Here is a 26,405-nt window from a genome sequence, read left to right as displayed (position 1 = left end):
TTTGAAGTCAGTTAGATTAATAATATTGAAATTTTTTTTGGTGTTGTCAGTGTTTGAACAAGAAATTAGTTTGTTTGTGGTTTTATATAAATATCCAGGTTGCCCTGTTTGGAATTCTTGGTGATTGGGGTTTGGGGTAACACTAAAAAACCATCATCATTTTCAGTTTGAGTGTTGGAATTAAGGCCTTTTGAAAGGATTTTTTGAACAGTCGGTGTCAGGTTTGGCATTTGTGAAGGTGTGAGAAGTTGTGCGTGGGTGTCTGGTTTTTTCTTGCTATTTTTATTAGATTGGTTAGGTGAGGGGCCCATTCCTCCCCTTCCACGTTTTTGTGATTTGGTGCGATTGTGTGTAGCTGTGATACTGTGTCTTGAGCCCTGTGATAAATGTGATACAGAACTGGAAAGAGAGGAGTCAGACTCCATGTGTTCTTCTGTGTTCTCTGTGGTGTTTCGTGTTGGGGGCCTACGTGACCGTGAGGAATGATTCTTTGTAGTCCATCTGTAGGCATAGCCTTCTACAAAGGCCTGTTTATCTTTATTATATTTTTGTTGTTTTTTGGTGAAAATTTCCTTGTTTAAAGCTTCCAACTTATTTTTGACCTCTTGCCAGCTAGTGACAAAGGTAGGTATATCAAATACGTGTTCGAATTGGGTGTTCATGACTTCAATCTCCTTGTCCAACACTACCATATCTGATTTGTGCTGGGTCACCAGAGCCTTCATTAGATCTGTACTACATGTATTCAGAATGCCCTCCCATTCTTTTTTAAAACTTTCTGTGGGGTCTCGTAAAGTTGGTAAATTATGTATCCTGAGTCCCTGAGGGCTGATATTGTCATTAATATATTTTAAGAAGAACTCGGTGTGCCAGTACAAATGAGACTTACGTTTTAGTAAACTATGCATTTTTGTCAAATATACCTGTAAATCTTCCTCAGTTTTAGTTCGTACCCCACAGTTGCACTGAATATCTGCCATGAAGCCCGTCCAGGCATTCCCCATTAGGTCCATGGCCGCGTATACAGCCGTCAATCAACAGTACTGGGAAAGAAGCGTTTGGACGTGAGAGATAAAGAATAAAGATATCAAAAGAAGTTAAATTATAATATCAAAATATGTAAAATTATAAGTAAAAAATCCCTAGAAAGCTATAATTATAGATCAGCAACCATTACAACCTTATTACTATATAGTCAAAAGGTAAGTAAAACAAACATTCGGACAAGCCGAAACAAAGAGAGCGCCCTCGGGTGTGTTATCCACCCAAATAGATTATATAATCAGATGTTTGTTGTATAATTGTAGTATGGTACCAACATCCCTAATAATAATGCAAAAAAACAACAAGGAGTTAAGTGAAAACCCTGGTGTAAGGGTCTAACACAAACACCGTGTTTAAAGTAAAAGAGAACTAGAAAGGGTAAGAGAAAGGAACAAAAGAAGAAAACTGGGCGTAGAAAGAGGAACTAGGAAGTCTGAGAGTGAGAGAATCACACACCGGAAGAAAAAGAAAAAGAAAAGAATACAGAAAGAAAAAAAGGGGGAAATGTTGAGTTGCGGAAAAAGGGAAATAGGGAGAGATTGAAGGGAAAAGCAGGAGGACTGAAAGAAAGGTAGTGGGGAGGGAAGAAGGGAAGAAGAGGAGGAAGTAAAGGGGAAAAGAGGAATGAAAAGAAAGGGGAAAGGAAGAGGGGGAGGGAGGGGAAAGGGAAAAGAGGGAAAATCATTTTAGATACCCAACATGTCAAGCTTAAAAATTGCGCACGCTCTTGGAATGGCGACAAACATTGGTACCTAAAAATTCACATAGGCGACATTTTAAACATTTATGCAGGTTACCAGTTTACAGTTACAGAGTAGGTCTAGGGCTCAAACTATTGCTCTCGCTCTAACGATCGCGTTGATACCTCACGTGTGTGGTTTGAACACAGTTTACATATGTGGGTGCGACTTGCATATGCGTTCGCTTTTGCGCGCAAGCTAACGGGGACGGGGCGCTTTATTTATTTTTTTTCCTATTTATTTTATCTTTTGTTTTTACAGTTTTTTTTAAAAAAAAAAAATGTGATCACTTTTATTCCTATTAAAAGGAATGTAAACATCCCTTGTGATCGAAATAAGCATGACAGGACCTCTTTAATCTGAGATCTGGGGTCAAAGAAAATGGGCTCTTTAAATCCGTTGCTAGGAAGCGACGCATGACATTGCTCTGGTCCTCCAAGGCCATAGAGTGGAGTGGGGCCATCTTGCCCTCACTGAACTTCCTGCCTGACGTGAGAGCAGACCAAATCGCTTTCCCCGCTACCGGCGGGTCCAGTAAGCGGGAAAAATGACCGAGAAGCGACAGGAGGGGGGAGACACCTCTCCCTCCACCCATAAGGCTGTTCCTGTGGAAAAAACCCAGGGCCGGACTGGGAATAAAATTCAGCCCTGGAAAAAATTTCATACCAGCCCCATAGCATTATTATACCGGCCCAACAGCATAACGCCATTATTTTCTTGTTCATAAAAGGGAAAACCATGCATTTTAAAGCAAATTTGAAGAGTGTACTATACATAGATACGATAGATATGAAAGCATATAGGGCAATATATATAAAAGAGCAAATTCTAGTTAAAAGTGGTAAAAGTGCGGACATGGTAAAGGAGATGTCATAGGCTGTGCAGACATGATACAGGACATCAGAGGCTGTGTGGACATGGTACAAGAGATGTCAGGGGCTGTGCGGACATGGTACAGGAGATGTCAGGGGCTGTAGACATGGTACAGGAAATGTCAGAGGCTGTGCGGACATGGTACAGGAGATGTCAGAGGCTGTGCGGACATGGTACAGGAGATGTCAGGGGCTGTGTGGACATGGTACAGGAGATGTCAGGGGCTGTGTGGACATGGTACAGGAGATGTCAGGGGCTGTGCGGACATGGTACAGGAGATGTCAGGGGCTGTGTGGACATGGTACAGGAGATGTCAGAGGCTGTGTGGACATGGTACAGGAGATGCCAGGGGCTGTGGACATGGTACAGGAAATGTCAGAGTGTAACGCTCCTGCGTTTTACGTATGATGTGGATTTTCAGCTGCAGAAATATTCCACTTCAGTAGTCATGTAGAGAAACGCTGAGACACCATTCCCAACTCTCAATGACTCTTCATGTGTGGATGATCTCAATTCAGCAAGTAAATACACACACTCAATAAGATGTTTCCTAGAGTGACTTATGTATATAGTAACACAGTGATGATAGGCTGAAGAGACAGGTTGGGTAGAGATGGTAGATGACAGACACTTGAAAGGAAATGTTCTTGAAAGTAAGATACTAGCAGATGGGATGCAGATAGGTTTAGCAATCATGTATGGTAGTAGATGACAGAGTAGCAGGTGGACATACAAGAGAGATCAACCCAGTGCAAGAACAGGTGGTAGTAGGCTCAAGAGCTAGCAATCTTAGATAATGCAGATGTAGTAATAGTCCTTAGTATGCAGAGCTAGATAGTGTAAGCTTTAGTATAAAGGTTATAGAGGTTTCCCCTGTGGGGTACTTATCACTAATAGCAATGTAGCAGAGGAGAGGTTCGGCAAGAGCGGATGATCCGGTAGCGGGATACAGGGATCAGCGCAGCGTGGTTCCGACAGCGAGGTATGCTTGCAAGCATGAGAGCTTCAAGACAGGTTAGCATCAAGGCACAAAGCAGTTTGAACGAACACATGTGAGTGAGAGCCGGCGATCTAAATAGCCATCCAGTCCGGCGCTCAGTGATGACAGCATCAGTCTTAAATGTGTATGCGCACCTTACTAAAAGAGAATGGTGGGGCGCATACACTTATGAAAGAGTAATTAGGGTACCCAAAGGTACCAGAACATTACATAGAGGCTGTACGGACATGGTACAGGAGATGTCAGGGGCTGTGTGGACATGGTACAGAAGATGTCAGAGGCTGTGCTGACATGGTACAGGAGATGCCAGAGGCTGTGTGGACATGGTACAGGAGATGTCAGGGGCTGTGTGGACATGGTACAGTAGATGTCAGGGGCTGTGTGGACATGGTACAGGAGATGTCAGAGGCTGTGCTGACATGGTACAGGAGATGCCAGGGGCTGTGTGGACATGGTACAGGAGATGCCAGGGGCTGTGGACATGGTACAGGAGATGTCATAGGCTGTGCGGACATGGTACAGGAGATGTCAGGGGCTGTGTGGACATGGTACAGGAGATGTCCGGGGCTGCGCGGACATGGTACAGGAGATACCAGGGGCTGTGTGGACATGGTACAGGAGATGCCAGGGGCTGTGCGGACATGGTACAGGAGATGTCAGGGGCTGTGTGGACATGGTACAGGAGATGTCAGAGGCTGTGCAGACATGGTACAGGAGATGTCAGGGGCTGTGCGGACATGGTACAGGAGATGCAAGAATTATTAGGGGCCCTAATACAATGCTGATCTCCCCTCCCCCTAAATTTGGGGGGGGGGTCAGCATTGTATTAGGGGAAAGGGGGCCCCAGGGGGGGGGGGTGGCACGGCAGATAAGCATTGTATGAGGGGGGAGGGGGGACAAGTCAGGCCAGCATTGTATTCCCCTAATAGGGGGGGGGGAGGGAGGTTAGCAGTGGGCCCTACCCTAATATGCTGATTGATTCCCCCCCTGACCCACCAGCCCCAGCCCATTTACTCTTTCTGATGATCATCTGCACGCCAGCCGCTCATCTGGCTCTCTCTGTGGTGCACTCTCTGCCACTGTCTGTGTGTCTGACTCTCTGACCTAAGTCAAGCAGGCTGCTCACCTCATCATCATGAGTTTGATCACATGGCTGGCGCGGCGCGTGTCTGTCTTGTTGTCACGTGTTGTTTGTTGTTGTGTCGGGACTGGACAGTGGCGGCCGCATTGCACGTCATCAGTGTGGAGGGAGGGATCATCATCGGCTTCGGCGCGCCCGTGAGTCATCATCACCAGTCGGCAGTCGCAGCCTCCCTCCACTCACTCAGCCACCAGTCATTTCCCAGCCACTGAGCCGCCCCGCCCCCGTGACCGTCGGCGCAGTGACGTAATGCCGCTCACAGCGGCTGACGTCACGCGTGACGTGGGTAATATCGGACGAACGGACGGACAGTCACAGTCCAATGTTTAAAGCGGCGCTGCGGCTGCGCCGGCCATTAAAGCTGCCCCAGGGCCGGTAGGCCAGTCCGGCCCTGGCAAAACCGCCGCTGGGACCACCCTTATGTTCACATATTGCGGTTAGATTGCTGCACTTTTTTGCCGAGCTCTATGGCCAGTCTTGGGAAAAGGCCCACTGGCAACGAGGGTGAGGATGCAAAAGTGCACCCCCCTCCCCCAGCTCCCTAATTCAGGAAAACAAAAAGGGGAACAAAGGAACAATAAAATAGGGGCTCCCTTACACCAGAAGCTGCATCCAGGCATGCGCATTGACGAACGGCGCTCTTAGCTCAGCCCACTATTTTCAATGGGCCTAAAATGGGCAAAAATAGCGCAGACACGATTCCTAAAATCTCGCTTCACCAAACCACACAGTACTGCGGTACCCTGCATTTTTCCAGGCTGCAAACACATGCATGTTTACCAAATGAGTCGGGTGACTATTAGGGATTAATGGCACCCCCAGGCATCTGCAGAAGACAGCGCATTTTGTTTTTTGTTTTTGAGCGTGGTGTGGGAAAAGATGCAATCTCATGCATTCCCACACCTGGTGTGATCCAGGCCTAAGAAGAGTCTAACTCCTCCCTGTACATTACCACTTATGGAGCACCCCACGCAGATGTACTGCGGCAGGGCGGCGCTCCTGCACCAAATCGTGTACCTGTACGTGACTTCGTGCGCAGGGTGTGGATCACGCACCACCGGCAACCTGCTCCCGCTGTAGCCAATCAGCGGCTCCGGTGGACGTGATGTCCACTGGGACCCGCCGATCGTTCACAGGAGAGGAAGAACAGCGGTCTGTCAAAGGGCAAGATGGAGATCTTGTGTTTCTGCTAAGCAGTTCCTCCAGTTAAGCACCTCCCCTGCAGTTAGAAAGCACTCCCTAGGAGCACACTTAGGGCCAGTTCACACCACTTGCGGTGCCATTGAAAACCATATAACCTACTATCAATGCGTTTTTGATGCAGAGAAAAAACGCACTGTACCGCATGTGGTGTGAGTTGACCCTAAGAAAAAAGAGGGGAGAAAAATGCACTAAAAATACAATTCAATAAAGAAGGAATAGAAGGGCCCTGCTGGTAGAGCTTACAATCCAAAGGGGGGCATTTTATTTTATTCCTTGTCCTCTGACCCTGTCCACTGGGTCGTCCTCACACAGGCAGAAGATTCAGCGTACTTTGCTTTACACCATCTAGGGGGGCTGGACTGTCTTTTCCTGGTTTTTGTAGAATTGATTTGGTGTAAGAAAAAAACTACACAAAACACAAATAAAAACAATGTTTTCAGCACTATTTATACCCTATGATATTAAACATGGTAAACTTAGGGAGAGGGTACCATTTTTTTTTTTTCTTCTATACGTCCCAAACTGATTGTATAATAAGCTTCTATCGAGGAATAATGTCTGTGAAATAAAAAGTTGATTATAAGATACAAAAAAATAAGGCAAATCACCGTTTGTAAATCAGGAGATGCATATTGGGAGCAAGCCGTTTTCAAAGACCATACTAGACTATTTACTGGCTGGTGGGCGGGGTCTGTGCTCCAAAAATGCTTCCGGTTGGCTGGTGGGCAGGGTATGTTTTTTTGGCTGGGCCGCTAACTTCCATACAGCGATTTGCCCTCACACAATGTGCTTTATTCTTATTAAAATCAAATTTTCATTTCACAGACATTATTCCTCAGGAAGACGGTCATTTATAGAATGAGTTTGGAATGTATAGATGAAAATATTACAATTCTACCCCCTCCCTAAGTTCAAAATTTATTTTGGTCTGGACCGGCCATTTTTCTGACAATTTAAAATCAGTTTAGGGATTTTTTGGCTAGAAAATGACTTAAAACCCCCCAAAGAATATATATTTCTTTTTAGCAGAGACCCTAGAGAATAAGCTCAGCTCAGTTAAAAAAAAAAAAAGTGTTCAGTCATCGGTTGCTATGACTTCAACTGGTCAGTAATAAATCTGTGATGCTTCGGCGCCATCTATTGGTTTGTTATGAATTCAACCGGTCAGTAATACATCTGTACTACCTCTAGCGCCATCTATTGGTTTATTACTGCAGGAGGTTAATAACTGTGACCCTTTAGCGCAATCCATTAGTTTATTACTTAAGCGGGTCAGCAATAAATCTGTACCTTTAGCGCCATCTATTGGTTTGCTAATAATGCCGCAGTTCAATAATACATCCGTGACCCTTCATTGCCATCTATTGGTTTAATATAACTTCAGCCCGTCAGTATTACATTTGTGCTCCCTTCAGCGCCATCTATTGGTTTTCTATTACTGCTGCAGTTCAACAATAAATCTGTGACCCTTTAGCGCCATCTATAGGTTTGTTAGGACTTCAGCCAGGGCCAGTCATAAATCTGTACTACCTTTAGCGCCATCTATTGGTTTACTATTGCCAGGCTTCATACACATTTTTACCAATAAAATTCCATGACTTTTTTATGACTTCAAGTAAATATTCATGACCTAATGTTTTATGAAATGTCTATGTATACATGTTAAATAAGAAGAAAATCCATGTTACACCCAGCATATTTTTACTAAAATAAATGAGCGGCTTTGTAGTGTACAGTAGCTGAAACTGCGTTACCCCCATAGACTGTAAAAAAGGTTACCCCACGCAGAGAACGTCACGTGACGGATCACGCAAAAGTTAACTATTGTAATTTAACCAATATAATAATATAATTTAACCAACTATAATCGAATATATGTGAGGTGGTTGCTAGACTGAAAAACCGGCAAACACTCACCCAGCGCTTAAATTCCAATAGATGTTTCGCAAATATGAACTCTCAAAATTAATAATAAAAACAATACCTATTAATACTGTTTCAAAAACTGAACAGCCGCTGTGCAAATTCAAACATGTAATAAAATGTAATCAACACTATTGTGCTCAAAGATACACCTCAGTATTAATAACATTCATCAGCGCTTAAAGAGGTTGTAAACTCATTTAACATTTTTTTTTTCACAACCTGAAAGAGAAACACATAATGAGCTAGTATACTAGCATACTATCGCATACTAGCTCATTATGAAATACATACCTTAGAACGAGCCCCCGCCGTGCCGCCCGCTTACCTGTATGACGGGCGACATGTTCAGTCCCCCGTCTTCCGGGATCCCGGCATCTGGCCATCTGATTGGCCGGCACCGCAATTACGTCACTCACGCGCATGCGCGTGGGAGCCTACGGTCACGGCACGGGGCTCTGAAGGAACGCACCAGCGGCCGCTCCTTCAGAGCGCATGCGCCTGTGACGTCACTGGCTGCATGTAAGGTAAATATCTCCTAAACGATGCATGTTTAGGAGATATTTACAGTACCTATAGGTAAGCCTTATCATAGGCTTACCTATAGGTAAAAGTGTCAGAGGAGGGTTTACTTCCTCTTTAAAGTCCCAAAACAAACTGCAAAATCTCTTATTGCAACCTGAGAAGATAATTTCAGTGCATAAATCCTGATAGTATCTGTCCATACAAATATACAATACTCGGTATATAAACTTTGTTTGTGTGTCCTTTAGGGTTAATCATTGCACAATAAACGGTTAAGCCAAGAATTCCCGGTGCTCAAAGTTCCTAATGGACTGCAAAACACCTCCACTACACCGTCTGTGCTCTCCCCGTGACAATGGCCACTCACTGAATGCTACCAGGAATCTGCGCTTAATTTAATCTGCTTTTCTCTCCTCTCCACTTCAAAATCCTCCTCCTCTATTCCTGTAAATGCCTGGAATCTCCCACACAAGATGGCACTCACATAGATAGTGGATATACATCTGTCAGTTCTCAGCCATATCATGTGACCAATATATAGGCGGGGAATGAAAACAAATAAGGGGTGCCGATAGTGCAGTATTGTTTTAAATAATTTTATCACATATAGTACACTCCCCTTCCCCTTATAAAAACTACTCACAATACAAATAAGGCATGCATTTGGCGTTATGTGTACCGGACACTGCTGTAAATCAATAAAATGATTTACATCTGCTACACTGAATGGTGCCTTTCTCTCAAATTTCCATGACTTTTCCAAAACTTTCTGGGCTTAAGTATTTTCCAAAACGTATCCAGGCTTGGAAATTGCCATTGTAAAATTCCATAACTTTTCCAGGTTTTTCATGACCGTACGAACCCTGTGTAAAGCATCACCCTAATGATACTCCCCTCCCCAACACAGCCACTGGGGGGAGCTGCAGAGCCACTTCACTGATCATGTGACAGGGCTCAGGCAATATGATTGGGCGCTAGACCCAAGCCCTGTCACATGGTCCATCATTCCAGAAAGTACCGGGCATTGTCATCAGCTGTGGTAGAGGTGGTAAAGTGAGTAACAGTGGCTCAGGAAAAGACAGTGACACTGTCCTGTACCTGGCATTCTCTACACCCCACATCCACTATAATTCCCCCCCCCATCCTTTATAATACCCTCTATAATCCCCCCCTATACGCCCCTCATCCTCCATAATCCCCCCCCAAACGCCCCTCATCCTCCATAATTCCCCCCCCCCCTATACGCCCCTCATCCTCCATAATCCCCCCCCCCCCATACGCCCCTCATCCTCCATAATTCTCCCCCCCATACGCCCCTCATCCTCCATAATTCCCCCCCCCCCATACGCCCCTCATCCTCCATAATTCTCCCCCCCATACGCCCCTCATCCTCCATAATTCCCCCCCCCCCATACGCCCCTCATCCTCCATAATTCCCCCCCATACACCCCTCATCCTCATTTTTTAACATTTCAGGCCAATTTGTTTTCTGCTACATATTTTTGGTAAAAAAAAAAAAAAAAATTGCAATTAGCGTATTTTGATTGGTTTGCGCGAAATATTTTGCGTCTACTAACTACAGGAAAGATTTATGTCATTTTAATTGTTTTTTTTTTTTTTTTTTACTAGTAATGGCGGCAATCTGCTATTTTTTGCGGGACTTCGACATTGCGGCGGACAAATCGGACCTCTAACTGATATATTTGACACTTTTTGGGGGACCAGTGACATTACTACAGTAATCAGTGCTAAAAATATGCACTGTTACTGTAATAATGACACTGGCAGGGAAGGGGTTAACAGTATAGGTGATCAAGGGGTTAAATGTGTACCTAGGGGCGTGTTTCTAACTTTTGGGGGCGTGGCTTGTGGAATGACCATAGAGACCTGTGATCCTATATAGGAGGATCACAGGGGCTCTATTATCATTCCAGGGAGAACGGTCAGCTGTGTTTACAACAGCTGACCGTTCTTCTCTCTCAGCGGGGAACGATTGCGGGTGTCAAGCGGCAATCTGAGCCACCTACCAGGACTGGCCCAGGACATTGTGCTGCCTGGGTCCGAGAATGAAATGCTGCCCCCCCCCCCCAAAAAAAAAAAAATTCACGCCCTCCAAGAGGCCCCCATATTCTATAGGACTATGAAAGCAGTCAGAGGAGTGTGAGTGTGTACGGAGTGACAGCAGGAGCAGGACAGAGCAGTAGACACTGGGAAGATGAGCTCACCAGGCTTTCTACTGTCTATAGTGCCACAGTGCCCTGCAGGGCTGCGGGCATGGTACAGGAGAATGCAGTGCTGCGGGAATGGTACAGAAGAATGCAGGGCCGCGGGCATGGTACAGGAGAATGCGGGGCTGCGGGCATGGTACAGGAGAATGCAGGGCTGCGGGCATGGTACAGGAGAATGCAGTGCTGCGGGCATGGTACAGGAGAATGCAGTGCTGCGGGCATGGTACAGGAGAATGCAGGGCTGCGGGCATGGTACAGGAGAATGCGGAGCTGTAGGCATGGTACAGGAGAATGCAGGGCTGCGGGCAGGGAACAGGAGAATGCAGGGCTGCGGGCATGGTACAGGAGAATGCGGAGCTGCGGGCATGGTACAGGAGAATGCAGTGCTGCGGGCATGGTACAGGAGAATGCAGTGCTGCGGGCATGGTATAGAAGAATGCAGGGCTGCGGGCATGGTACAGGAGAATGCGGGGCTGCAGGCATGGTACAGGAGAATGCAGTGCTGCGGGAACGGAACAGAAGAATGCAGGGCTGCGGGCATGGTACAGGAGAATGCGGGGCTGCGGGCATGGTACAGGAGAATGCAGTGCTGCGGGCATGGTACAGAAGAATGCAGGGCTGCGGGCATGGTACAGGAGAATGCAGTGCTGCGGGCATGGTACAGAAGAATGCAGGGCTTCGGGCATGGTACAGGAGAATGCAGTGCTGCGGGCATGGTACAGGAGAATGCAGGGCTGCGGGCATGGTACAGGAGAATGCAGTGCTGCGGGCATGGTACAGAAGAATGCAGGGCTTCGGGCATGGTACAGGAGAATGCAGGGCTGCGGGCATGGTACAGGAGAATGCAGTGCTGCGGGCATGGTACAGAAGAATGCAGGGCTTCGGGCATGGTACAGAAGAATGCAGTGCTGCGGGCATGGTACAGGAGAATGCAAGGCTGTAGGCATGGTACAGGAGAATGCAGGGCTGCGGGCATGGTACAGAAGAATGCGAGGCTGTAGGCATGGTACAGGAGAATGCGGGGCTGCGGGCATGGTACAGGAGAATGCAAGGCTGTGGGCATGGTACAGGAGAATGCGGGGCTGCGGGCATGGTACAGGAGAATGCGGGGCTGCGGGCATGGTGCATGAGAATGCGGGGCTGCGGGCATGGTGCATGAAAATGCAGGGCTGCGGTGCACTCTCTGCCACTGTCTGTGTGTCTGACTCTCTGACCTAAGTCAAGCAGGCTGCTCACCTCATCATCATGAGTTTGATCACATGGCTGGCGCGGCGCGTGTCTGTCATGTTGTCACGTGTTGTTTGTTGTTGTGTCGGGACTGGACAGTGGCGGCCGCATTGCACGTCATCAGTGTGGAGGGAGGGATCATCATCGGCTTCGGCGCGCCCGTGAGTCATCATCACCAGTCGGCAGTCGCAGCCTCCCTCCACTCACTCAGCCACCAGTCATTTCCCAGCCGCTGAGCCGCCCCGCCCCCGTGACCGTCGGCGCGGTGACGTAATGCCGCTCACAGCGGCTGACGTCACGCGTGACGCGGGTAATATCGGACGAACGGACGGACTGTCACAGTCCACTGTTTAAAGCGGCGCTGCGGCTGCGCCGGCCATTAAAGCGGCGCTGCGGCTGCGCCGGCCATTAAAGCTGCCCCAGGGCTGGTAGGCCAGTCCAGCCCTGGCAAAACCGCCGCTGGGACCACCCTTATGTTCACATATTGCGGTTAGATTGCTGCACTTTTTTGCTGAGCTCTATGGCCAGTCTTGGGAAAAGGCCCACTGGCAACGAGGGTGAGGATGCAAAAGTGCACCCCCCTCCCCCAGCTCCCTAATTCAGGAAAACAAAAAAGGGAACAAAGGAACAATAAAATAGGGGCTCCCTTACACCAGAAGCTGCATCCAGGCATGCGCATTGACGAACGGCGCTCTTAGCTCAGCCCACTATTTTCAATGGGCCTAAAATGGGCAAAAATAGCGCAGACACGATTCCTAAAATCTCGCTTCACCAAACCACACAGTACTGCGGTACCCTGCATTTTTCCAGGCTGCAAACACATGCATGTTTACCAGATGAGTCGGTTGACTATTAGGGATTAATGGCACCCCCAGGCATCTGCAGAAGACAGCACATTTTGTTTTTTGTTTTTGAGCGTGGTGTGGGAAAAGATGCAATCTCATGCATTCCCACACCTGGTGTGATCCAGGCCTAAGAAGAGTCTAACTCCTCCCTGTACATTACCACTTATGGAGCACCCCACGCAGATGTACTGCGGCAGGGCGGCGCTCCTGCGCCAAATCGTGTACCTGTACGTGACTTCGTGCGCAGGGTCTGGATCACGCACCACCGGCAACCTGCTCCCGCTGTAGCCAATCAGCGGCTCCGGTGGACGTGATGTCCACTGGGACCCGCCGATCGTTCACAGGAGCGGAAGAACAGCGGTCTGTCAAAGGGCAAGATGGAGATCTTGTGTTTCTGCTAAGCAGTTCCTCCAGTTAAGCACCTCCCCTGCAGTTAGAAAGCACTCCCTAGGAGCACACTTAGGGCCAGTTCACACCACTTGCGGTGCAGTGTGTTATTTTATCCGCATCAAAAAAAAAAAAAAATGCATGGAGAATAGGTTGTACGGTTTTCAACGGCATAGTTCACAGCAGTGCGGTCAGTTCCAGAAAAAAAAAAGAGTAGAACGTGCTGCATTTTTTCTGCACTGGAACGCTGAAAAACGCACCAAAAATGCACTGGAATGCACATGTCCTTATTTAGGGTTAAGGGCCAGTTCACACCATTGAAAAGCAGTCCGGGGGCCTTTCAGGAGACTTTTTTGCATGCGCGTTTTCACGTGTTTTTGATGCATTCCAGTGCGTTTTTGATACCTTTTTGGCACGTTCCGGTGCACTTTTTCCCTGCCTTTTTTCTTCACCGTAAAATAAGGATGTGTGTTCCAGTGCATTTTTGGTGCGTTTAGGTGCATTCCGGTGTGATTTTTATATGTTTTACAGCGTTCCAGTGCAGTTCGGTGCAGGAAAAATGCAGCACGTTTTACTTTCTTTTTTTTTTTTTTCTGGAACTGGAACGCGCTGGAATGCTGCCTGCACTGGTGTGAACTATGCCATTGAAAACCATATAACCTACTATCCATGCGTTTTTGATGCAGAGAAAAAACGCACTGTACCGCATGTGTTGTGAATTGACCCTAAGAAAAAAGAGGGGAGAAAAATGCACTAAAAATACAATTCAATAAAGAAGGAAGAGGAGGGCCCTGCTCGTAGAGCTTACAATCCAAAGGGGGCCATTTTTTATTCTTTGTCCTCTGACCCTGTCCACTGGGTCGTCCTCACACGGGCAGAAGATTCAGCGTACTTTGCTTTACACCATCTAGGGGGGCTGGACTGTCTTTTCCTGGTTTTTGTAGAATTGATTTGGTGTAAGAAAAAAACTTGTTGTGAATGCGTTCCATATTTTTTTTATGCTCTGCCTAACACAGAACACAAATAAAAACAAGGTTTTCAGCACTATTTATACCCTATGATATTAAACATGGTCAACTTAGGGAGAGGGTACCATTTTTTTTTTTTTTCCTCTATACGTCCCAAACTGATCGTATCTATCGAGGAATAATGTCTGTGAAATAAAAAGTTGATTATAAGATACAAAAAAATAAGGCAAATCACCGTTTGTAAATCAGGAGATGCATATTGGGAGCAAGCCGTTTTCAAAGACCATACTAGACTGTTTACTGGCTGGTGGGCGGGGTCTGTGCTCCAAAAATGCTTCCGGTTGGCTGGTGGGCGGGGTATGCTTTCCTAGCTGGGCAGCTAACTTCCATACAGCGATTTGCCCTCACACAATGTGCTTTATTCTTATTAAAATCAAATTTTCATTTCACAGACATTATTCCTCAGGAAGACGGTCATTTATAGAATGAGTTTGGAATGTATAGATGAAAATATTACAATTCTACCCCCTCCCTAAGTTCAAAATTTATTTTGGTCTAATCCGGCCATTTTTCTGACACTTGTTGCTTACAATTTAACATCAGTTTAGGGATTTTTTGGCTAGAAAATGACTTAAAACCCACAAAAAGAATATATATTTCTTTTTAGCAGAGACCCTAGAGAATAAAATGGAGATGGTTGCAATAATTTTTTAGCACACCGTATTTGCGCAGCGGTCTTACAAACGCAACTTTTTGGGAAAAAATTCACTTTTTTAAATTAAAAAATTAGAAAACAGTAAAGTCAGCCCAATTTTTTTTTTATAATGTGAAAGATAATGTTACGCCGAGTAAATAGATACCCAACATGTCAAGCTTCAAAATTGCGCACGCTCTTGGAATGGCGACAAACATTGGTACCTAAAAATCCCCATAGGCGACATTTTAAACATTTATGCAGGTTACCAGTTTACAGTTACAGAGGAGGTCTAGGGCTCAAACTATTGCTCTCGCTCTAACGATCGCGTTGATACCTCACGTGTGTGGTTTGAACACAGTTTACATATGTGGGTACGACTTGCATATGCATTCGCTTTTGCGTGCAAGCTAACGGGGACGGGGCGCTTTATTTATTTTTTTTCCTATTTATTTTATCTTTTATTTTTACAGTTTTTAAAAAAAAAAAATTTGATCACTTTTATTCCTATTAAAAGGAATGTAAACATCCCTTGTGATCGAAATAAGCATGACAGAAACTCTTTAATCTGAGATCTGGGGTCAAAGAAAATGGGCTCTTTAAATCCGTTGCTAGGAAGCGACGCATGACATTGCTCTGGTCCTCCAAGGCCATAGAGTGGAGTGGGGCCATCTTGCCCTCACTGAACTTCCTGCCTGATGGGAGAGCAGACCAAATCGCTTTCCCCGCTACCGGCGGGTCCAGTAAGAGGGAAAAATGACCGGGAAGCGGCAGGAGGGAGGGGGGGGGGAGACACCTCTCCCTCCACCCATAAGGCTGTTCCTGTGGCAAAACCCAGGGCCGGACTGGGAATAAAATTCAGCCCTGGAAAAAATTTCATACCAGCCCCATAGCATTATTATACCGGCCCAACAGCATAACGCCATTACTTTCTTGTTCATAAAAGGGAAAACCATGCATTTTAAAGCAAATTTGAAGAGTGTACTATACATAGATACGATAGATATGAAAGCATATAAGAAGAGTCTCACTCCTCCCTGTACATTACCACTTATGGAGCACCCAACGCAAATGTACTGCGGCAGGGTGGCGCTCCTGCGCCAAATCGTGTACCTGTACGTGACTTCATGCGCAGGGTCTGGATCACGCACCACCAGCAACCTGGGCTCCCGCTGTAGCCAATCAGCGGCTCCGGTGGACGTGATGTCCACTGGGACCCGCCGATCGTTCACAAGAGAGGAAGAACAGCGGTCTGTCAAAGGGCAAGATGGAGATCTTGTGTTTCTGCTAAGCAGTTCCTCCAGTTAAGCACCTCCCCTGCAGTTAGAAAGCACTCCCTAGGAGCACACTTAGGGCCAGTTCACACCACTTGCGGTGCAGTGTGTTATTTTATCCGCATCAAAAAAAAAAAAAAAATGCATGGAGAATAGGTTGTACGGTTTTCAACGGCATAGTTCACAGCAGTGCGGTCAGTTCCAGAAAAAAAAAAAAAAAAAGAGTAGAACGTGCTGCATTTTTTCTGCACTGGAACGCTGAAAAACGCACCAAAAATGCACTGGAATGCACATGTCCTTATTTAGGGTTAAGGGCCAGTTCACACCATTGAAAAGCAGTCCGGGTGCCTTTCAGGAGACTTTTTTGCATGCGCGTTTTCACGTGTTTTTGATGCATTCCAGTGCGTTTTTGATAACTTTTTGGCACGTTCCGGTGCACTTTTTCCCTGCCTTTTTTCTTCACCGTAAAATAAGGATGTGTGTTCCAGTGCATTTTTGGTGCGTTTAGGTGCATTCCGGTGTGATTTTTATATGTTTTACAGCGTTCCAGTGCAGTTCGGTGCAGGAAAAATGCAGCACGTTTTACTTTCTTTTTTTTTTTTTTCTGGAACTGGAACGCGCTGGAATGCTGCCTGCACTGGTGTGAACTATGCCATTGAAAACCATATAACCTACTATCCATGCGTTTTTGATGCAGAGAAAAAACGCACTGTACCGCATGTGTTGTGAATTGACCCTAAGAAAAAAGAGGGGAGAAAAATGCACTAAAAATACAATTCAATAAAGAAGGAAGAGGAGGGCCCTGCTGGTAGAGCTTACAATCCAAAGGGGGCCATTTTTTATTCTTTGTCCTCTGACCCTGTCCACTGGGTCGTCCTCACACGGGCAGGAGATTCAGCGTACTTTGCTTTACACCATCTAGGGGGGCTGGACTGTCTTTTCCTGGTTTTTGTAAAATTGATTTGGTGTAAGAAAAAAACTTGTTGTGAATGCGTTCCATATTTTTTTATGCTCTGCCTAACACAGAACACAAATAAAAACAAGGTTTTCAGCACTATTTATACCCTATGATATTAAACATGGTCAACTTAGGGAGAGGGTACCATTTTTTTTTTTTTTCCTCTATACGTCCCAAACTGATTGTATCTATCGAGGAATAATGTCTGTGAAATAAAAAGTTGATTATAAGATACAAAAAAATAAGGCAAATCACCGTTTGTAAATCAGGAGATGCATATTGGGAGCAAGCCGTTTTCAAAGACCATACTAGACTGTTTACTGGCTGGTGGGCGGGGTCTGTGCTCCAAAAATGCTTCCGGTTGGCTGGTGGGCGGGGTATGCTTTCCTAGCTGGGCAGCTAACTTCCATACAGCGATTTGCCCTCACACAATGTGCTTTATTCTTATTAAAATCAAATTTTCATTTCACAGACATTATTCCTCAGGAAGACGGTCATTTATAGAATGAGTTTGGAATGTATAGATGAAAATATTACAATTCTACCCCCTCCCTAAGTTCAAAATTTATTTTGGTCTAATCCGGCCATTTTTCTGACACTTGTTGCTTACAATTTAACATCAGTTTAGGGATTTTTTGGCTAGAAAATGACTTAAAACCCCCCAAAGAATATATATTTCTTTTTAGCAGAGACCCTAGAGAATAAAATGGAGATGGTTGCAATAATTTTTTAGCACACCGTATTTGCGCAGCGGTCTTACAAACGCAACTTTTTGGGAAAAAATTCACTTTTTTAAATTAAAAAATTAGAAAACAGTAAAGTCAGCCCAATTTTTTTTTATAATGTGAAAGATAATGTTACGCCGAGTAAATAGATACCCAACATGTCAAGCTTCAAAATTGCGCACGCTCTTGGAATGGCGACAAACATTGGTACCTAAAAATCCCCATAGGCGACATTTTAAACATTTATGCAGGTTACCAGTTTACAGTTACAGAGGAGGTCTAGGACTCAAACTATTGCTCTCGCTCTAACGATCGCGTTGATACCTCACGTGTGTGGTTTGAACACAGTTTACATATGTGGGTACGACTTGCATATGCATTCGCTTTTGCGTGCAAGCTAACGGGGACGGGGCGCTTTATTTATTTTTTTTCCTATTTATTTTATCTTTTATTTTTACAGTTTTTTAAAAAAAAAAAATTTGATCACTTTTATTCCTATTAAAAGGAATGTAAACATCCCTTGTGATCGAAATAAGCATGACAGAAACTCTTTAATCTGAGATCTGGGGTCAAAGAAAATGGGCTCTTTAAATCCGTTGCTAGGAAGCGACGCATGACATTGCTCTGGTCCTCCAAGGCCATAGAGTGGAGTGGGGCCATCTTGCCCTCACTGAACTTCCTGCCTGACGGGAGAGCAGACCAAATCGCTTTCCCCGCTACCGGCGGGTCCAGTAAGCGGGAAAAATGACCGGGAAGCGGCAGGAGGGAGGGGGGGGGGGAGACACCTCTCCCTCCACCCATAAGGCTGTTCCTGTGGCAAAACCCAGGGCCGGACTGGGAATAAAATTCAGCCCTGGAAAAAATTTCATACCAGCCCCATAGCATTATTATACCGGCCCAACAGCATAACGCCATTACTTTCTTGTTCATAAAAGGGAAAACCATGCATTTTAAAGCAAATTTGAAGAGTGTACTATACATAGATACGATAGATATGAAAGCATATAAGAAGAGTCTCACTCCTCCCTGTACATTACCACTTATGGAGCACCCAACGCAGATGTACTGCGGCAGGGCGGCGCTCCTGCGCCAAATCGTGTACCTGTACGTGACTTCGTGCGCAGGGTCTGGATCACGCACCACCAGCAACCTGGGCTCCCGCTGTAGCCAATCAGCGGCTCCGGTGGACGTGATGTCCACTGGGACCCGCCGATCGTTCACAAGAGAGGAAGAACAGCGGTCTGTCAAAGGGCAAGATGGAGATCTTGTGTTTCTGCTAAGCAGTTCCTCCAGTTAAGCACCTCCCCTGCAGTTAGAAAGCACTCCCTAGGAGCACACTTAGGGCCAGTTCACACCACTTGCGGTGCAGTGTGTTATTTTATCCGCATCAAATAAAAAAAAAAATGCATGGAGAATAGGTTGTACGGTTTTCAACGGCATAGTTCACAGCAGTGCGGTCAGTTCCAGAAAAAAAAAAAAAAAAAAAGAGTAGAACGTGCTGCATTTTTTCTGCACTGGAACGCTGAAAAACGCACCAAAAATGCACTGGAATGCACATGTCCTTATTTAGGGTTAAGGGCCAGTTCACACCATTGAAAAGCAGTCCGGGGGCCTTTCAGGAGACTTTTTTGCATGCGCGTTTTCACGTGTTTTTGATGCATTCCAGTGCGTTTTTGATACCTTTTTGGCACGTTCCGGTGCACTTTTTCCCTGCCTTTTTTCTTCACCGTAAAATAAGGATGTGTGTTCCAGTGCATTTTTGGTGCGTTTAGGTGCATTCCGGTGTGATTTTTATATGTTTTACAGCGTTCCAGTGCAGTTCGGTGCAGGAAAAATGCAGCACGTTTTACTTTCTTTTTTTTTTTTTTCTGGAACTGGAACGCGCTGGAATGCTGCCTGCACTGGTGTGAACTATGCCATTGAAAACCATATAACCTACTATCCATGCGTTTTTGATGCAGAGAAAAAACGCACTGTACCGCATGTGTTGTGAATTGACCCTAAGAAAAAAGAGGGGAGAAAAATGCACTAAAAATACAATTCAATAAAGAAGGAAGAGGAGGGCCCTGCTCGTAGAGCTTACAATCCAAAGGGGGCCATTTTTTATTCTTTGTCCTCTGACCCTGTCCACTGGGTCGTCCTCACACGGGCAGAAGATTCAGCGTACTTTGCTTTACACCATCTAGGGGGGCTGGACTGTCTTTTCCTGGTTTTTGTAAAATTGATTTGGTGTAAGAAAAAAACTTGTTGTGAATGCGTTCCATATTTTTTTATGCTCTGCCTAACACAGAACACAAATAAAAACAAGGTTTTCAGCACTATTTATACCCTATGATATTAAACATGGTCAACTTAGGGAGAGGGTACCATTTTTTTTTTTTTTCCTCTATATGTCCCAAACTGATTGTATCTATCGAGGAATAATGTCTGTGAAATAAAAAGTTGATTATAAGATACAAAAAAATAAGGCAAATCACCGTTTGTAAATCAGGAGATGCATATTGGGAGCAAGCCGTTTTCAAAGACCATACTAGACTGTTTACTGGCTGGTGGGCGGGGTCTGTGCTCCAAAAATGCTTCCGGTTGGCTGGTGGGCGGGGTATGCTTTCCTAGCTGGGCAGCTAACTTCCATACAGCGATTTGCCCTCACACAATGTGCTTTATTCTTATTAAAATCAAATTTTCATTTCACAGACATTATTCCTCAGGAAGACGGTCATTTATAGAATGAGTTTGGAATGTATAGATGAAAATATTACAATTCTACCCCCTCCCTAAGTTCAAAATTTATTTTGGTCTAATCCGGCCATTTTTCTGACACTTGTTGCTTACAATTTAACATCAGTTTAGGGATTTTTTGGCTAGAAAATGACTTAAAACCCCCCAAAGAATATATATTTCTTTTTAGCAGAGACCCTAGAGAATAAAATGGAGATGGTTGCAATAATTTTTTAGCACACCGTATTTGCGCAGCGGTCTTACAAACGCAACTTTTTGGGAAAAAATTCACTTTTTTAAATTAAAAAATTAGAAAACAGTAAAGTCAGCCCAATTTTTTTTTATAATGTGAAAGATAATGTTACGCCGAGTAAATAGATACCCAACATGTCAAGCTTCAAAATTGCGCACGCTCTTGGAATGGCGACAAACATTGGTACCTAAAAATCCCCATAGGCGACATTTTAAACATTTATGCAGGTTACCAGTTTACAGTTACAGAGGAGGTCTAGGACTCAAACTATTGCTCTCGCTCTAACGATCGCGTTGATACCTCACGTGTGTGGTTTGAACACAGTTTACATATGTGGGTACGACTTGCATATGCATTCGCTTTTGCGTGCAAGCTAACGGGGACGGGGCGCTTTATTTATTTTTTTTCCTATTTATTTTATCTTTTATTTTTACAGTTTTTTAAAAAAAAAAAATTTGATCACTTTTATTCCTATTAAAAGGAATGTAAACATCCCTTGTGATCGAAATAAGCATGACAGAAACTCTTTAATCTGAGATCTGGGGTCAAAGAAAATGGGCTCTTTAAATCCGTTGCTAGGAAGCGACGCATGACATTGCTCTGGTCCTCCAAGGCCATAGAGTGGAGTGGGGCCATCTTGCCCTCACTGAACTTCCTGCCTGACGGGAGAGCAGACCAAATCGCTTTCCCCGCTACCGGCGGGTCCAGTAAGCGGGAAAAATGACCGGGAAGCGGCAGGAGGGAGGGGGGGGGGGGAGACACCTCTCCCTCCACCCATAAGGCTGTTCCTGTGGCAAAACCCAGGGCCGGACTGGGAATAAAATTCAGCCCTGGAAAAAATTTCATACCAGCCCCATAGCATTATTATACCGGCCCAACAGCATAACGCCATTACTTTCTTGTTCATAAAAGGGAAAACCATGCATTTTAAAGCAAATTTGAAGAGTGTACTATACATAGATACGATAGATATGAAAGCATATAAGAAGAGTCTCACTCCTCCCTGTACATTACCACTTATGGAGCACCCAACGCAGATGTACTGCGGCAGGGCGGCGCTCCTGCGCCAAATCGTGTACCTGTACGTGACTTCGTGCGCAGGGTCTGGATCACGCACCACCAGCAACCTGGGCTCCCGCTGTAGCCAATCAGCGGCTCCGGTGGACGTGATGTCCACTGGGACCCGCCGATCGTTCACAAGAGAGGAAGAACAGCGGTCTGTCAAAGGGCAAGATGGAGATCTTGTGTTTCTGCTAAGCAGTTCCTCCAGTTAAGCACCTCCCCTGCAGTTAGAAAGCACTCCCTAGGAGCACACTTAGGGCCAGTTCACACCACTTGCGGTGCAGTGTGTTATTTTATCCGCATCAAATAAAAAAAAAAATGCATGGAGAATAGGTTGTACGGTTTTCAACGGCATAGTTCACAGCAGTGCGGTCAGTTCCAGAAAAAAAAAAAAAAAAAAAGAGTAGAACGTGCTGCATTTTTTCTGCACTGGAACGCTGAAAAACGCACCAAAAATGCACTGGAATGCACATGTCCTTATTTAGGGTTAAGGGCCAGTTCACACCATTGAAAAGCAGTCCGGGGGCCTTTCAGGAGACTTTTTTGCATGCGCGTTTTCACGTGTTTTTGATGCATTCCAGTGCGTTTTTGATACCTTTTTGGCACGTTCCGGTGCACTTTTTCCCTGCCTTTTTTCTTCACCGTAAAATAAGGATGTGTGTTCCAGTGCATTTTTGGTGCGTTTAGGTGCATTCCGGTGTGATTTTTATATGTTTTACAGCGTTCCAGTGCAGTTCGGTGCAGGAAAAATGCAGCACGTTTTACTTTCTTTTTTTTTTTTTTCTGGAACTGGAACGCGCTGGAATGCTGCCTGCACTGGTGTGAACTATGCCATTGAAAACCATATAACCTACTATCCATGCGTTTTTGATGCAGAGAAAAAACGCACTGTACCGCATGTGTTGTGAATTGACCCTAAGAAAAAAGAGGGGAGAAAAATGCACTAAAAATACAATTCAATAAAGAAGGAAGAGGAGGGCCCTGCTCGTAGAGCTTACAATCCAAAGGGGGCCATTTTTTATTCTTTGTCCTCTGACCCTGTCCACTGGGTCGTCCTCACACGGGCAGAAGATTCAGCGTACTTTGCTTTACACCATCTAGGGGGGCTGGACTGTCTTTTCCTAGTTTTTGTAGAATTGATTTGGTGTAAGAAAAAAACTTGTTGTGAATGCGTTCCATATTTTTTTTATGCTCTGCCTAACACAGAACACAAATAAAAACAAGGTTTTCAGCACTATTTATACCCTATGATATTAAACATGGTCAACTTAGGGAGAGGGTACCATTTTTTTTTTTTTTCCTCTATACGTCCCAAACTGATCGTATCTATCGAGGAATAATGTCTGTGAAATAAAAAGTTGATTATAAGATACAAAAAAATAAGGCAAATCACCGTTTGTAAATCAGGAGATGCATATTGGGAGCAAGCCGTTTTCAAAGACCATACTAGACTGTTTACTGGCTGGTGGGCGGGGTCTGTGCTCCAAAAATGCTTCCGGTTGGCTGGTGGGCGGGGTATGCTTTCCTAGCTGGGCAGCTAACTTCCATACAGCGATTTGCCCTCACACAATGTGCTTTATTCTTATTAAAATCAAATTTTCATTTCACAGACATTATTCCTCAGGAAGACGGTCATTTATAGAATGAGTTTGGAATGTATAGATGAAAATATTACAATTCTACCCCCTCCCTAAGTTCAAAATTTATTTTGGTCTAATCCGGCCATTTTTCTGACACTTGTTGCTTACAATTTAACATCAGTTTAGGGATTTTTTGGCTAGAAAATGACTTAAAACCCACAAAAAGAATATATATTTCTTTTTAGCAGAGACCCTAGAGAATAAAATGGAGATGGTTGCAATAATTTTTTAGCACACCGTATTTGCGCAGCGGTCTTACAAACGCAACTTTTTGGGAAAAAATTCACTTTTTTAAATTAAAAAATTAGAAAACAGTAAAGTCAGCCCAATTTTTTTTTTATAATGTGAAAGATAATGTTACGCCGAGTAAATAGATACCCAACATGTCAAGCTTCAAAATTGCGCACGCTCTTGGAATGGCGACAAACATTGGTACCTAAAAATCCCCATAGGCGACATTTTAAACATTTATGCAGGTTACCAGTTTACAGTTACAGAGGAGGTCTAGGGCTCAAACTATTGCTCTCGCTCTAACGATCGCGTTGATACCTCACGTGTGTGGTTTGAACACAGTTTACATATGTGGGTACGACTTGCATATGCATTCGCTTTTGCGTGCAAGCTAACGGGGACGGGGCGCTTTATTTATTTTTTTTCCTATTTATTTTATCTTTTATTTTTACAGTTTTTAAAAAAAAAAAATTTGATCACTTTTATTCCTATTAAAAGGAATGTAAACATCCCTTGTGATCGAAATAAGCATGACAGAAACTCTTTAATCTGAGATCTGGGGTCAAAGAAAATGGGCTCTTTAAATCCGTTGCTAGGAAGCGACGCATGACATTGCTCTGGTCCTCCAAGGCCATAGAGTGGAGTGGGGCCATCTTGCCCTCACTGAACTTCCTGCCTGATGGGAGAGCAGACCAAATCGCTTTCCCCGCTACCGGCGGGTCCAGTAAGAGGGAAAAATGACCGGGAAGCGGCAGGAGGGAGGGGGGGGGAGACACCTCTCCCTCCACCCATAAGGCTGTTCCTGTGGCAAAACCCAGGGCCGGACTGGGAATAAAATTCAGCCCTGGAAAAAATTTCATACCAGCCCCATAGCATTATTATACCGGCCCAACAGCATAACGCCATTACTTTCTTGTTCATAAAAGGGAAAACCATGCATTTTAAAGCAAATTTGAAGAGTGTACTATACATAGATACGATAGATATGAAAGCATATAAGAAGAGTCTCACTCCTCCCTGTACATTACCACTTATGGAGCACCCAACGCAAATGTACTGCGGCAGGGTGGCGCTCCTGCGCCAAATCGTGTACCTGTACGTGACTTCATGCGCAGGGTCTGGATCACGCACCACCAGCAACCTGGGCTCCCGCTGTAGCCAATCAGCGGCTCCGGTGGACGTGATGTCCACTGGGACCCGCCGATCGTTCACAAGAGAGGAAGAACAGCGGTCTGTCAAAGGGCAAGATGGAGATCTTGTGTTTCTGCTAAGCAGTTCCTCCAGTTAAGCACCTCCCCTGCAGTTAGAAAGCACTCCCTAGGAGCACACTTAGGGCCAGTTCACACCACTTGCGGTGCAGTGTGTTATTTTATCCGCATCAAAAAAAAAAAAAAATGCATGGAGAATAGGTTGTACGGTTTTCAACGGCATAGTTCACAGCAGTGCGGTCAGTTCCAGAAAAAAAAAAAAAAAAAAGAGTAGAACGTGCTGCATTTTTTCTGCACTGGAACGCTGAAAAACGCACCAAAAATGCACTGGAATGCACATGTCCTTATTTAGGGTTAAGGGCCAGTTCACACCATTGAAAAGCAGTCCGGGTGCCTTTCAGGAGACTTTTTTGCATGCGCGTTTTCACGTGTTTTTGATGCATTCCAGTGCGTTTTTGATACCTTTTTGGCACGTTCCGGTGCACTTTTTCCCTGCCTTTTTTCTTCACCGTAAAATAAGGATGTGTGTTCCAGTGCATTTTTGGTGCGTTTAGGTGCATTCCGGTGTGATTTTTATATGTTTTACAGCGTTCCAGTGCAGTTCGGTGCAGGAAAAATGCAGCACGTTTTACTTTCTTTTTTTTTTTTTTCTGGAACTGGAACGCGCTGGAATGCTGCCTGCACTGGTGTGAACTATGCCATTGAAAACCATATAACCTACTATCCATGCGTTTTTGATGCAGAGAAAAAACGCACTGTACCGCATGTGTTGTGAATTGACCCTAAGAAAAAAGAGGGGAGAAAAATGCACTAAAAATACAATTCAATAAAGAAGGAAGAGGAGGGCCCTGCTCGTAGAGCTTACAATCCAAAGGGGGCCATTTTTTATTCTTTGTCCTCTGACCCTGTCCACTGGGTCGTCCTCACACGGGCAGGAGATTCAGCGTACTTTGCTTTACACCATCTAGGGGGGCTGGACTGTCTTTTCCTGGTTTTTGTAAAATTGATTTGGTGTAAGAAAAAAACTTGTTGTGAATGCGTTCCATATTTTTTTTATGCTCTGCCTAACACAGAACACAAATAAAAACAAGGTTTTCAGCACTATTTATACCCTATGATATTAAACATGGTCAACTTAGGGAGAGGGTACCATTTTTTTTTTTTTTCCTCTATACGTCCCAAACTGATTGTATCTATCGAGGAATAATGTCTGTGAAATAAAAAGTTGATTATAAGATACAAAAAAATAAGGCAAATCACCGTTTGTAAATCAGGAGATGCATATTGGGAGCAAGCCGTTTTCAAAGACCATACTAGACTGTTTACTGGCTGGTGGGCGGGGTCTGTGCTCCAAAAATGCTTCCGGTTGGCTGGTGGGCGGGGTATGCTTTCCTAGCTGGGCAGCTAACTTCCATACAGCGATTTGCCCTCACACAATGTGCTTTATTCTTATTAAAATCAAATTTTCATTTCACAGACATTATTCCTCAGGAAGACGGTCATTTATAGAATGAGTTTGGAATGTATAGATGAAAATA

The sequence above is a fragment of the Pelophylax lessonae genome (assembly GCF_965119305.1).
Source record: "Pelophylax lessonae genome assembly, chromosome: 2".
NCBI lineage: Eukaryota > Metazoa > Chordata > Amphibia > Anura > Ranidae > Pelophylax > Pelophylax lessonae.
This window is presented reverse-complemented; position numbering follows the sequence as displayed.